This window comes from Benincasa hispida, chromosome 3, assembly GCF_027475165.1.
Source record: "Benincasa hispida cultivar pf3 chromosome 3, pf3_genome.v1.1, whole genome shotgun sequence".
NCBI lineage: Eukaryota > Viridiplantae > Streptophyta > Magnoliopsida > Cucurbitales > Cucurbitaceae > Benincasa > Benincasa hispida.
The window spans coordinates 78,010,928-78,022,212 of NC_143480.1; positions in this window are offsets into that span (position 1 = coordinate 78,010,928).

An 11,285-nucleotide genomic window follows, 5' to 3' on the forward strand; every position below is an offset into this window, starting at 1 on the left:
TGATCAAGATTAGACTATCTGTGACAAGTCACAATACTTGTAACTACTCCATAAAGCAGGCCGCATCTGTAGTGCTACTAGGATAAGGTTTCCCTCCTATATCCATATATTACAGACAATTTTGGTTGTCACTTAAGACATGATCCACTTGTATATCACTACATACATGCTTAAGTTACATAAAGACAACCAGGGATATTAAGTTTATTGGTTTGTGGTAAAATAAAAACATTTAAATGTGCAAAGTCAAGAAGTGAAGTAAATATCATATATATTATACATCACAAGCGTTTGTACAAAATTGTTTACAAACTACAGGACACAAGACTTTAGGGCACAAACCCCAACCTACTTCCTTTCCATTCACCTACTTCCATGCCACTCACCTACTTGCATGAAGTTTGAGTTGCCTTCCTCATGCATAAATCTTCCCTGCATGAAACTCTATTTGTCCACCTCCTACTAACTTAAGCTCAACCTCCTCTCGATTTAGCCACTTGTCTGGGTGAATCCATTAGCCTTGTGTACCACAAGCCTCATCAATGCATAAACATTTGGCCTATCGTCTAGTTCATCGTGTAGCTCTTGCACTCATCGTATAGCTTATCGCCTATTATCTCTTGCTGTCACTTATCATCCAGCCCTCTCGCTATTGTTCATCATCTAACCCTCTCGCTGTCGCTCATTATTTAGTCCTCTCGTTGTCATTCATTGTCTAGCGTCTGTGCCCATCGTATAGCACTTATGCCCCATCGCATAGCTCCATCATCTAGTGATCTCTCGCTGTCGCCTATCACCTAACGATCTCGCTGTCGCTCATCGTGTAGCACTAACCCCATCGTCTAACGCATCATGCCCATTGTCTAGCGCGTCTGCTTATCATGTAGCGCCATCGTCAAACACTTCGCCTATCATCTAGCGCTTGCGTTTATTGTCTAGCGCTCACGCTTAACACATCGTTTAGCACCCAAGCTCATCGTTTAGCGCTATCGTCTAGTGATGCAAGCAGCTACGCGATCGTCCGTGTGCCTGCGCCAACACCTAGTGGCTTGCACTCATTGTCTAACCCTCTTACCATCTCAACATATGCATCCCTTGTCATGCCAACGCTCGGGCAAACCTCATAAACTCAACGCATGGTTGTCCTTGGCTTCAAGGCTTAATCTCTTATAACCTCTACAAACTTAGCCTCATTATAACCTCATGCGTTAATGTTTCCTAACACCAAATGCATGGTTTCTTTTTTACTTCACACTTAGCCAAATTTTTACTAGTTAAGGCTCGACTCAAAGCTAGTAAAAGAAAATCTCTTCAAACACTTAGAATTTTCCTTTTCTTCAACATAAGATTTAACTTATACTTAGTTAATTCTCTTAATTACCTGCTTAAGTAGAGAAATTGAAATCTGAGTTTCACACCTTCCTCCAAATTTCATATGACCAATGTTATGTGAAAACTTATAATTTAAGTCAATCAACATTCTAAATTTCACAAGCTACTCAATATTGACTTTTCAGTATGATTACTGGTGAAAATTAGCCATGTATTTATTTTCAAACATGTGTACACTTCTTCGAATGTTGGTTCTATAAAGTGGATGATTATAGCATATTCATTTACGGTTTTCAAAGAAAATTTTGTTCAAGAATCTAAAGTAATTAATTTTATGAAGTTCAGGGGTTTTGATTGATATAATTATAAGTTTCACATGAAGTTTTTCCAAACGAAACATGATGGAGGGTGTAAATTAATAAAACTACAAAAATTCAAGGTTTAAATTAATAGATTAAAAATCACTTTTGATTTCTAAATTTTGAGTAAAGTAACAATTTAGTTCCTAAACTTTTGTTGGTAACAATTTAGTCTTTGTACTTTCAAATTTGTCACAATTTAGTCTCTAAACTTTAAGAACTAACAATTTAATACCTATATTTTGAAAATTGTAACAATTTAGTCCCTTCTATGAAAAATCTCTTTAAAACTAAGTGTTGAATTATTATATAATGACCTAATCTTTATAGTCTATCAAAAAATGTGATCTCCAATCCATTTATTGATCGACATGTGTAAGAAATTTCATTAAATATTAAGAATATTTTTCACAATAAGGACTAATTCATTACAATTGTGAAGTGTAGGGACCAAATTGTTAATACAATTGTTACTTATTAAAGTTTAAGGACAAAATCGTTACAAATCTAAAAGTATAGGGATTAAATCGTTACCAATAAAAATTCAGGCTTTAAATTGTTAATTTAATGAAAGCTAAGGGACCAAAAAAGATTTTTAACCAAATTAATACAATTATTAGTTTAGGATTTAGATTCATACAACTCCTATAAAGTTTAGGGGTATAAATTGATTTTTTCTAAAAGAAAAAAAAATCGTTATATGGATATATGGATTATGTTTAGGCCACTTAAAATATCTATGCAAAAAATGAAGGGCTTGTTGCATAAATAGTAATCAGGCAAAAAATAAGAGCATATGTAGCACAAGAATTGAAAAAAAAAATGTAGATATAGCATAAAAATAGGTTCAAACATTGGAAAAGGCTAAAAAGTTGAATGATTTTCGCTCAATGGTTATGTGCGGGTATCACAGATACCTTTTATCAAAGGCTACTACAGGTAGCTTCTATCAGCGGTTATCACTAACAACTTCTTTCAGCAGCTATCACTGATAAACTTTTTGTCAATTGGAATCAACTTTGAAATATTAAAACTTAAGGCTATCGATAATTATTAGTAATAGGCTTTTATAACTGATTATCAACTTTGAATAATTAAGCTATATCATGAATAAAAAACTATTAATGGCTATCATTAGTAGACTTTCATAAATGATTATCATATTTGAAAGATTAATACTCAAAGCTATTAGTGACTATCACCGATAATCTTGTATCATGGTCATCAGTGATGTTTCTATAAGTGGTTATCAAATGCGAGAGAAAATTATTAACCTTGAAATATTAATACGTAAAGCTATATGTGATAGAAAGCTATCAGTGTCATCGAAGTTATTAAGGGTTATCACTGATTCACTAGATAAACTTCTATTAGCAACTATCAATTTTGAAAGATTAACACTTAAAAGTTATTAGTTGCCATCATCGATGAACTTTTATTAATTGTTATTAGTGGTACTAGATAGATTCACTAGATAGATTTCTATTAGCAACTAATAATGGCACGATCACGAATTCCTTCTGCCATTCACTGATACGTCCTTGCACTTACCTGAAAAACATAACATAAAAAAAGATGAGTATAAAATACTCAGTAAGTAACCCCATTACTGGGGTCAGGCTAAGCATCTATATCCTCTAGATATGACTCTCTAGTGGGACGTGCATAAACCTCTACTTTCCATGGGATGACCAACTAGTGAATAGTTGAACCCACTCTACTGTAGATTAAGTGTACCCATAAACCTCTGGTGAATCCCAAAGGAAACACAAACCTCTGGTGAAGTCCTTAAGGAGATCACCACCTCTGGTGAATCCCGAAGGAAATACAAAACTCTGGTGAATCCTGAAAGAAACATGAAACCCCTAGTGAATCTCGAAGGAAACACAAACCTCTGGTGAACTCTGAAAGAAACACAAACCTCTGGTGAAAGCCTGGAAGAGATCACCACCTATCATAAACATAACATGCATCATAAAACATAGTTCTACAACATGCAAATACGTATCATCAAACTCAATATTCATCTAGTAAATTATAGTAACATGCTGACACTCATAAGTGTTAGGATATACTAGCATGCAATGGAAGCAAATAAAATGTCACACCCCACCCCATATCACCTTTTTAGCCTAGAGAAAGGCGTGACTGCAGCAGTTACCAACCCTTAGGCTGACACTTACTACCTAATAACTCTTGCGGAATAACTCTGATACCAATTATAATTCATATGCAACGGGACGTCTTTAGGCCCACAATTTATTAACTTAGAAACTTAATATATTTAGAGTATTTACAACATTAGATTTACAAGTCCCAAAACCCACAAACCCTAGTCTCTATATGAACAATAGTAATATGTGTACAATATTAACCATAACCAACTAGCAAACGGTTACAAGTCTTTTAGTCCTTTAGTGGCAGAGCAGATACTGAGCTATCTTCAGAGGATTTGACCGCTACCTGGGGGGGAACAAAAACATTTGAAAACAGGGTGAGCTTACGCCCAGTGAGTGACCGAGAAAACATAGTAAATTCTCATGCATAATTTCAGAAAATAGTTTTATCTGAAATATAAACTTTTGCAGCATAAATATTTTCCAAGCGTAAATTATATAAAACTGTTTTAAACATAAAACAGTAAAATCATTTCTCAAATCAAAGTACTGTATAACTGGTAAAATAATCCCAACACCAACTACTAGTCCAGAGAGAACCCTTTTGCTCAATCTCTGACTTTATTCACCTGTGGCCACATTAGGTACTACTGCTCAGATACCTTCTCCTTGTACTTCAGTATCGAGCTACTAGGATACCTTCTCCAACGTACTTCAGTATCCCGTTGGCTTGGTACCTTCTCAAACGTACTTCAGTACCAATAGATACCTTCTCCTTGTACTTCAGTATCTAGTTGGGTGGATGCCTTCTCCTTGTACTTCGGCATCGCATTTTACCAAAACTATTTATAAACAACTTTTCTCTTTAAAGCATGTACAGTATAGCACATATACAACGTAGCTTTAAAGATGATAATGCATGCTGGATAAAATCAACATATGTAAATAGTTTTTCAATAATATGCATGCGTTCAAACCATAATTCAAACTTGCTTGGAAACCACTTTATAAAACTAATAGGCATGAGAATTATTTTCGCAAACATGCTTTCTGTAAACGTTGTAATCAAAACAGTTTAAAAACGTTTTAATTCGAAAACATTTTAGCCACTCACCTCGATTTCTTAGGAGCTTTTCACTCTAGTAGCTCCTCGGGCTCCTTTTCACCCCTAGAATCCAAATTCAACTTACAGTTTAGATTACTCATAGTTTTGAACTTTATTTTGAAATACTTCCTTCTATAAACTTATCCTAAAATGTCTCAAGAAGCTTACCCTAGAATCTTAGCTCAGAAATCTTCGTGATTTGGCCGGAATCAAAGAATCTTCAAGACTGGCCTAGACTGATTCGACAGTCTGACTCTTTTGCCTTCTTTTCAGTCTTCAGCCTAGTTCCTTTGAGGTTTTTTCCTCCGGTAGCCTACTATGAAGACTAGACTTCTAGAGCTTTCATATGGCTTTGAAATCACTCCAAATGCACGAGTAGATTGGAAGATCTTCTCGTCCAAAGTTGACATATTCCTCTGAACCCTCACTGCCCTCTACTTTCTCTACGAAATTTATGATTTTTGTGTGATTTGAAAATGAAATCCAAACTCCCTATTTATAGGCGTTCAAATTGCTCGTGGGATTGACAACACCTACTTGGATGCATGGCCAAATGTTTAATCCTCCCTTTATCAACGTAAGTTGACTTCACCTTGGTTCAACGTGTTCTTCCCAAACGTATCCAACACAATTTCTTAGGGTTTAAGAATCTCTTAATCGGACACCTAAATTTTAATTGACGTTTGCCCTTACGTCTTCAAGATTTGTTTGTATTCAATTTAAGGTTTTTAAATGCATAATCCACCCCAACGCGTCCAAATACATCGTCCAGAAGCTTGCTCGGCCATTCAATGCATAGGCGAGGCATGGGCTTGACGTTCGAATCAGACAAAGCAAGGCTAACGCATAGGTGCTCTCACTCTTTTCGCTCTTGACAGTGTCACTCTCTCCCACTTTCTCGCTCAAAATCTCACTCTCTCTAAGTTTCTCTCCAACCTTCTCTCCAAGTTTTTCTTCAATCTCGGTAGTGTCGTTCTCTCCAACTTTCTCTCCCATTTTCTCTCCAATCTCGCTCTCTCCCAGTTTCTCTCCAACTTTTCTCTCCACTCTCACTCTCTCCAGCTTTCTTTCCAACTTTTTTTCCAAACTTTCTCTCCAATCTCGCTCTCTCCAACTATCTTTCTCTTTAATCTTTCTCTCCAATCTTTCTCTCCAACTTTTCTCTCCAATCTTTCTCTCCAATCTTTAGCTACTGTGACAAATGTTCCCCATATAATTTTTTTCACCCCTTTACTCACCATTTAATGATATTTTTACACGGATCTTCCAGGATAATTCCAAAATAATATTTTCTATATTTTTCCTTAATTCCTTACTCTGTAACGCACTTCACCTAATTTCTCCATACTTAACCGAATTTTTCTCCAAATTTTCCAAACTTAATTTCCATATTATTCCACACTAGCTCAACCTACTTATTATTTTTCCCCAACTTCCCAACTCAATTCCATATTTTTCTTTTCGAATCCCCATTCCACACTAGCTGTTTCATCATCCTACTTATTATACAAATTTCATCACAATTTTATCAATTAAAGCTCAACTTAGTTTATGCAAAGAAAATCTACTTAATACTTAGAAATTTCCTTCCCCTTAACTTAGGATTTAACTTTCACTTAGTTAATTCCTTTTATCACTTGCTTAAGTAAGGAAAATAGAAATCTGGGTTTCACATAAAATCAATAAGCACTCTAATTACATTTAATTTGAGTTCTAAAAGCATGCTTAAACAGAAATTTAAAAAGAAAGTTTCTTAATAACAAACCTTTGATGAATTCTCCCAATTTCAAGTTGTTCTTCACGTGATTCCAATTCTAATTCAACAGTGAACCACCAAGAGATCTTCTCTATTATTCTCAGCCTTGAATTTTAGTTGGAACTCCAATTAGAGTGAATTTGTGAAGGGTGTTTGTGTGGGTTTTTGGTAAAGACGAATTTCTGCATCAGTCTTCTAAAGAACTCAGAAATTCTCCTACCTATGAAGGCGGTCCTTTGATTTGTATGGATAAGTAGATAAATTGCTTCCTTAAGAGCTGATTTCAGGTCTTGAACAATGTGACGCCACACCCTCTCTTGGCTCGAGAAGGGTTAGTCATAATGGGACTATGATCTATTGTTCATTAGAGGGATCAGTGGCACTTATGGAGTTAGATGTAACTACAGGGGCAAAATGGTAATTTGGCCCAGTTGTACTTACGAGCAATTTATGAAAGGTCATTGTACTGTTGATTGGTTATATCCAATGGATACAGAAATATATCTGTAGTGCGAATAGTGCAACTATGGAGTGTCCAACAATTAACGGATGGTGGATAATGTGATTAAAGAGTTTAATTAGTTATTCACGTACCGTTGGAGCTTCAAGCTACAGGTTCATAAGGTCCCCTTGGTAGCTCAAAGGATTTAGTTGTGAATCAGTTTTGAGTTAATTTGAAATGTTCAAATTAATAAAAAAGAATTTAATTATATATGATATAATTAAATTGATTCAATTATATATGAAATAATTGACATAATGTATTTGATACACTATAGTTTAATTGGAGGAATAAAATATTTGAATATGATTCAAATATATTTTTTATGAATAAGATTCATAGTTATTAAATTTAATATAAATATGATTTATATTAATGCTATAAAATAGAAAAAAGAACTATGGTTTATATATTGTATATGATGCAATATTAAAACTATAGGTTATAAATATGATAACCAAATATAATATGATAGATTGGTTATCATCTTTATTTACATTATTAATTATATTTGATAATTATTCCCTTTTCTCTCTAACCACCTTAGTGGGAAGTTAGGTGGTTTTATGACAAAATGGGATAAATAAAAATATGTTTTTATTTATTCCAAAGGAGAGGCACACAATTAACAAGTCTTTTACAAGATTTCCTTGAGATACCATACAATCAACTTAGAAAGTCTATGCTTAGACTTGATTGCCTAAACGATTGAGAGTTCTTTCTATGCGATAGACTGTTGTCTTCCTCGATCATCTTCCTCATCCAACTCCAAAAATCCTCCTAACCAAAATAGCCAGAGCCCACCACTCATGGGTTCTCACACCGAAATTTCAAGGTAACTAAGTGGTAATGTCCTCTTTTGGTTCGAAAGTTGCGTTGTTGTTTACTACTGTTTGGAGTGTTCGTTCTTGATCAAGGCATTCGTGAAGGTTCAAGGGATTAACACGAAGAAGAGTTCTTCAAAGGTATAATCTCTTAAACCTTGTTTCTTTGTCAGAAAGCATGTTGTAATTTAGTCAAAGTGCATAATCTGTCTGTATTAACTATAAATGTTTGTTTCAATCGACATGGGATTTGGACGATCCGCTTCTGCTCAAAGGTTCTCTATCAAACAAGTTCCTTTACCTCCAGCCTTAGACAGTATTATATACCAGTTGAGTTTGTAACCATATTTTACAAGATGTCGACCTATTTTAACTATTAAAATAGGTGGTTAACCTACGTGAGCATGCAACTTATTTTTGTTATGGATTTTAAACATCTAACCCAATTTTATACTAACTTACAAAATTTTAGACATGCTAACCATCCACAACATACATTAAAGGCATTCAATATTTAATATAACATTTATATTAAAACATTTGAAACCCTATACATGTATACTATATATAATAACATTTTATAACATACTTTCAATGCATATAACATGCTTCCTATGGTGAGATTTTAAATCTGCATGGCATACTTTATGCAAATACAAGATTTATTTAATTATAACATACATCACATGCATAAATAATTAAACAAAGACTAATATGGTTTTAGTTTTGGCATTATCAAGCAAACAAAAGCCTAATTATCACAAAAGAAAAAAAACAGCAAAAATCAGCTTCAAAAAGCTTATGATCGCTCGAATCGCCTTGAACCACACCCGAACCTCTCGAACTGGACCTTCAATGCTAAAAAATGGGAAAAAAGCATCGAGTACCATCAAGCATCGAATATGCCATCAAGCGTCGAGTATTTCACTAAATACCATCGAGTACGACATCGTGCATCAAGTATTCCATAAAGTACCATTGAGTTGCATCGAGTACCATCAAGTATGACATCGTGCATCGAGTATTTCATGAAGTACCATCGAGTACGGCATCGTGCATCGAGAATTTCATGAAATATCATCGAGTAAACACATCGAGTACCATCGAGTACCATCGAGTATGGCATCGTGCATCGAGTATTTCATGAAATACCATTGAGAATGCCATCGAGCATCGAGTTTGTGGCAATGATGAATTTCCCTTTCCTACTGCTCAACCTTCTACACTTCTTTCTTCAATTACAACCTAATTGCAACTCTAATGACTCCAAATGAATTACAGACACTTTGACACACATTAAGGCCCATCAAACAAGAGCTAGTTACAAGAGCTACAACATAATTGAACATAAAACAATGCAAAAACTCAGAAAAACCATATTAGTTCATCATTTTCATACAACTTATGAAAAACACCTACCAAAACTCAAATTAACACTAATTGAGTGCTTAAATCATGCTCTGATACAACTTGCTAGGATATACTAGCATGCAACAGAAGCAAACAGAATCAATAAGCACTCTAATTACATTTAATTTGAGTTCTAGAAACATGCTTAAACAGAAATTTAAGAAGAGGGTTTCTTAGCAACATACCTTTGATGAATTCTCCCAACCTCAAGTTGCTCTTTACATGATTCCAGCTCCAATTCAGCAGTGAACCACCAAGAGATCTTCTCTACTATTCTCAACCTTGAATTTGAGTGGTGGAACTCCAATTAGAGTGAATTTGTGAAGGGTGTTTGTGTGGGTTTTTGGTCAAGACGAATTTCTGCAGCACTCTTATAAAGAACTCAGAAATTTTCCCATTGAATCTCCAATACCAGAGTTTTTATACACAAAGTGCATGCAAGCATTCAAACTCAGCTCAATGCCAGTAGCAACTTCATGAAAAAGTGGGATTTGTGTGTAAATTTGGGAGGAACACCTCCTACTTGGTGTAAATGTTGGAAAAATCCACTCAAACCAAGATTTCAATTTCAAATTTTAATCAATTCCGAAATTAACTAAAATGTGATTTAATCAATTCATAACTAATTAAATCTAAAATACCAAAATTCAATTTCTTAAATTGAATTGAAATTGAAAATTAATTTGATTTATTTATTAATTAAACATGTTTAATTAATTAAATAATTTAATATCAAATATTAAATTAATCACACACCCAATTTTAATCATGAATCTTATTCATGTAATTAATATTTAAATCATTATTTAAATATTATAAACTCTCAAATTTCGTTTAATTTCAATAAATTAAACGTTAATTATATCAAATATAATTATACAAACCCTAATTTGAATTTGAAATTATTCAAAATCAAACCCTGATTTCAATTTGAACATTTTCAAATTGAAATTCAATTTGAACAATTCAAATTGATATCATTCCAAATTCACTCACTTTATTAATTCAAGGTGTTCATGTTTTACGAGCTAGTAAAGGGACGTTATAGACCTACAGATCATGAGCTCCAACGATTTAAGATTAATTAGCTAAATCTCTTTAGACCAAATTCCAAATTAATCAGTATTCATTAACTATCAAGTCATACCACTATAGCTCGATAGTTGCATTCTCCTTACTATAAATATATTTGTGTCCACTTGGTTTAACCATAATCAGTAAGTCGACCCTTCACAAGTTGTTTGTAATAACGGCTAGGTTAATATGTTGTTTTACCCCTGATATTACATCTTGCTCCTTAAGTTTCATTGATCCTCTAATGAACAATTGGTTTGTGATCCAATCACTAAACTGGATCCCTCTCGGGTCAATGAGAGGGTGAGGCCCCTTGTTCAAGACCTGGATTCAATATTTAAGAGTACAACCTTTCTCTTATCCCTAAATCGGGTAGGCGTGAATCCTTATTACACCCTAGGTCCCCAGTTATCTACCCGGTCTTACCCCTAAAATAGGAGGCTTATTGAGCCGACGCTGTTGAGGCAACCCTCACTTATACAAATCTAAGAATAATTCCAAATAGACAGGAGTTTATAGTTAGCTCAGGATTAAGATCGAGTTACCTAGGTCATCTAAGTGAAATAGTTAGTCTTAAATAGTAAACAATGTTATAAAGTAAGAGTGACTTATTTCTTGGTCGGATCTTATGCAAACTCATTGCATAGGACACATCCACTCATCATGTCAATATATGAACGAATCAGGATCACTTCATTTGTAGCACCTTTACAACAAATTGCAACAACTACAGAGTGGGCCGCATCCAATAGTGTTACCAGAATAAGGCACCCAACCTTATTCGTATACTATAGATCGTTTTAGTT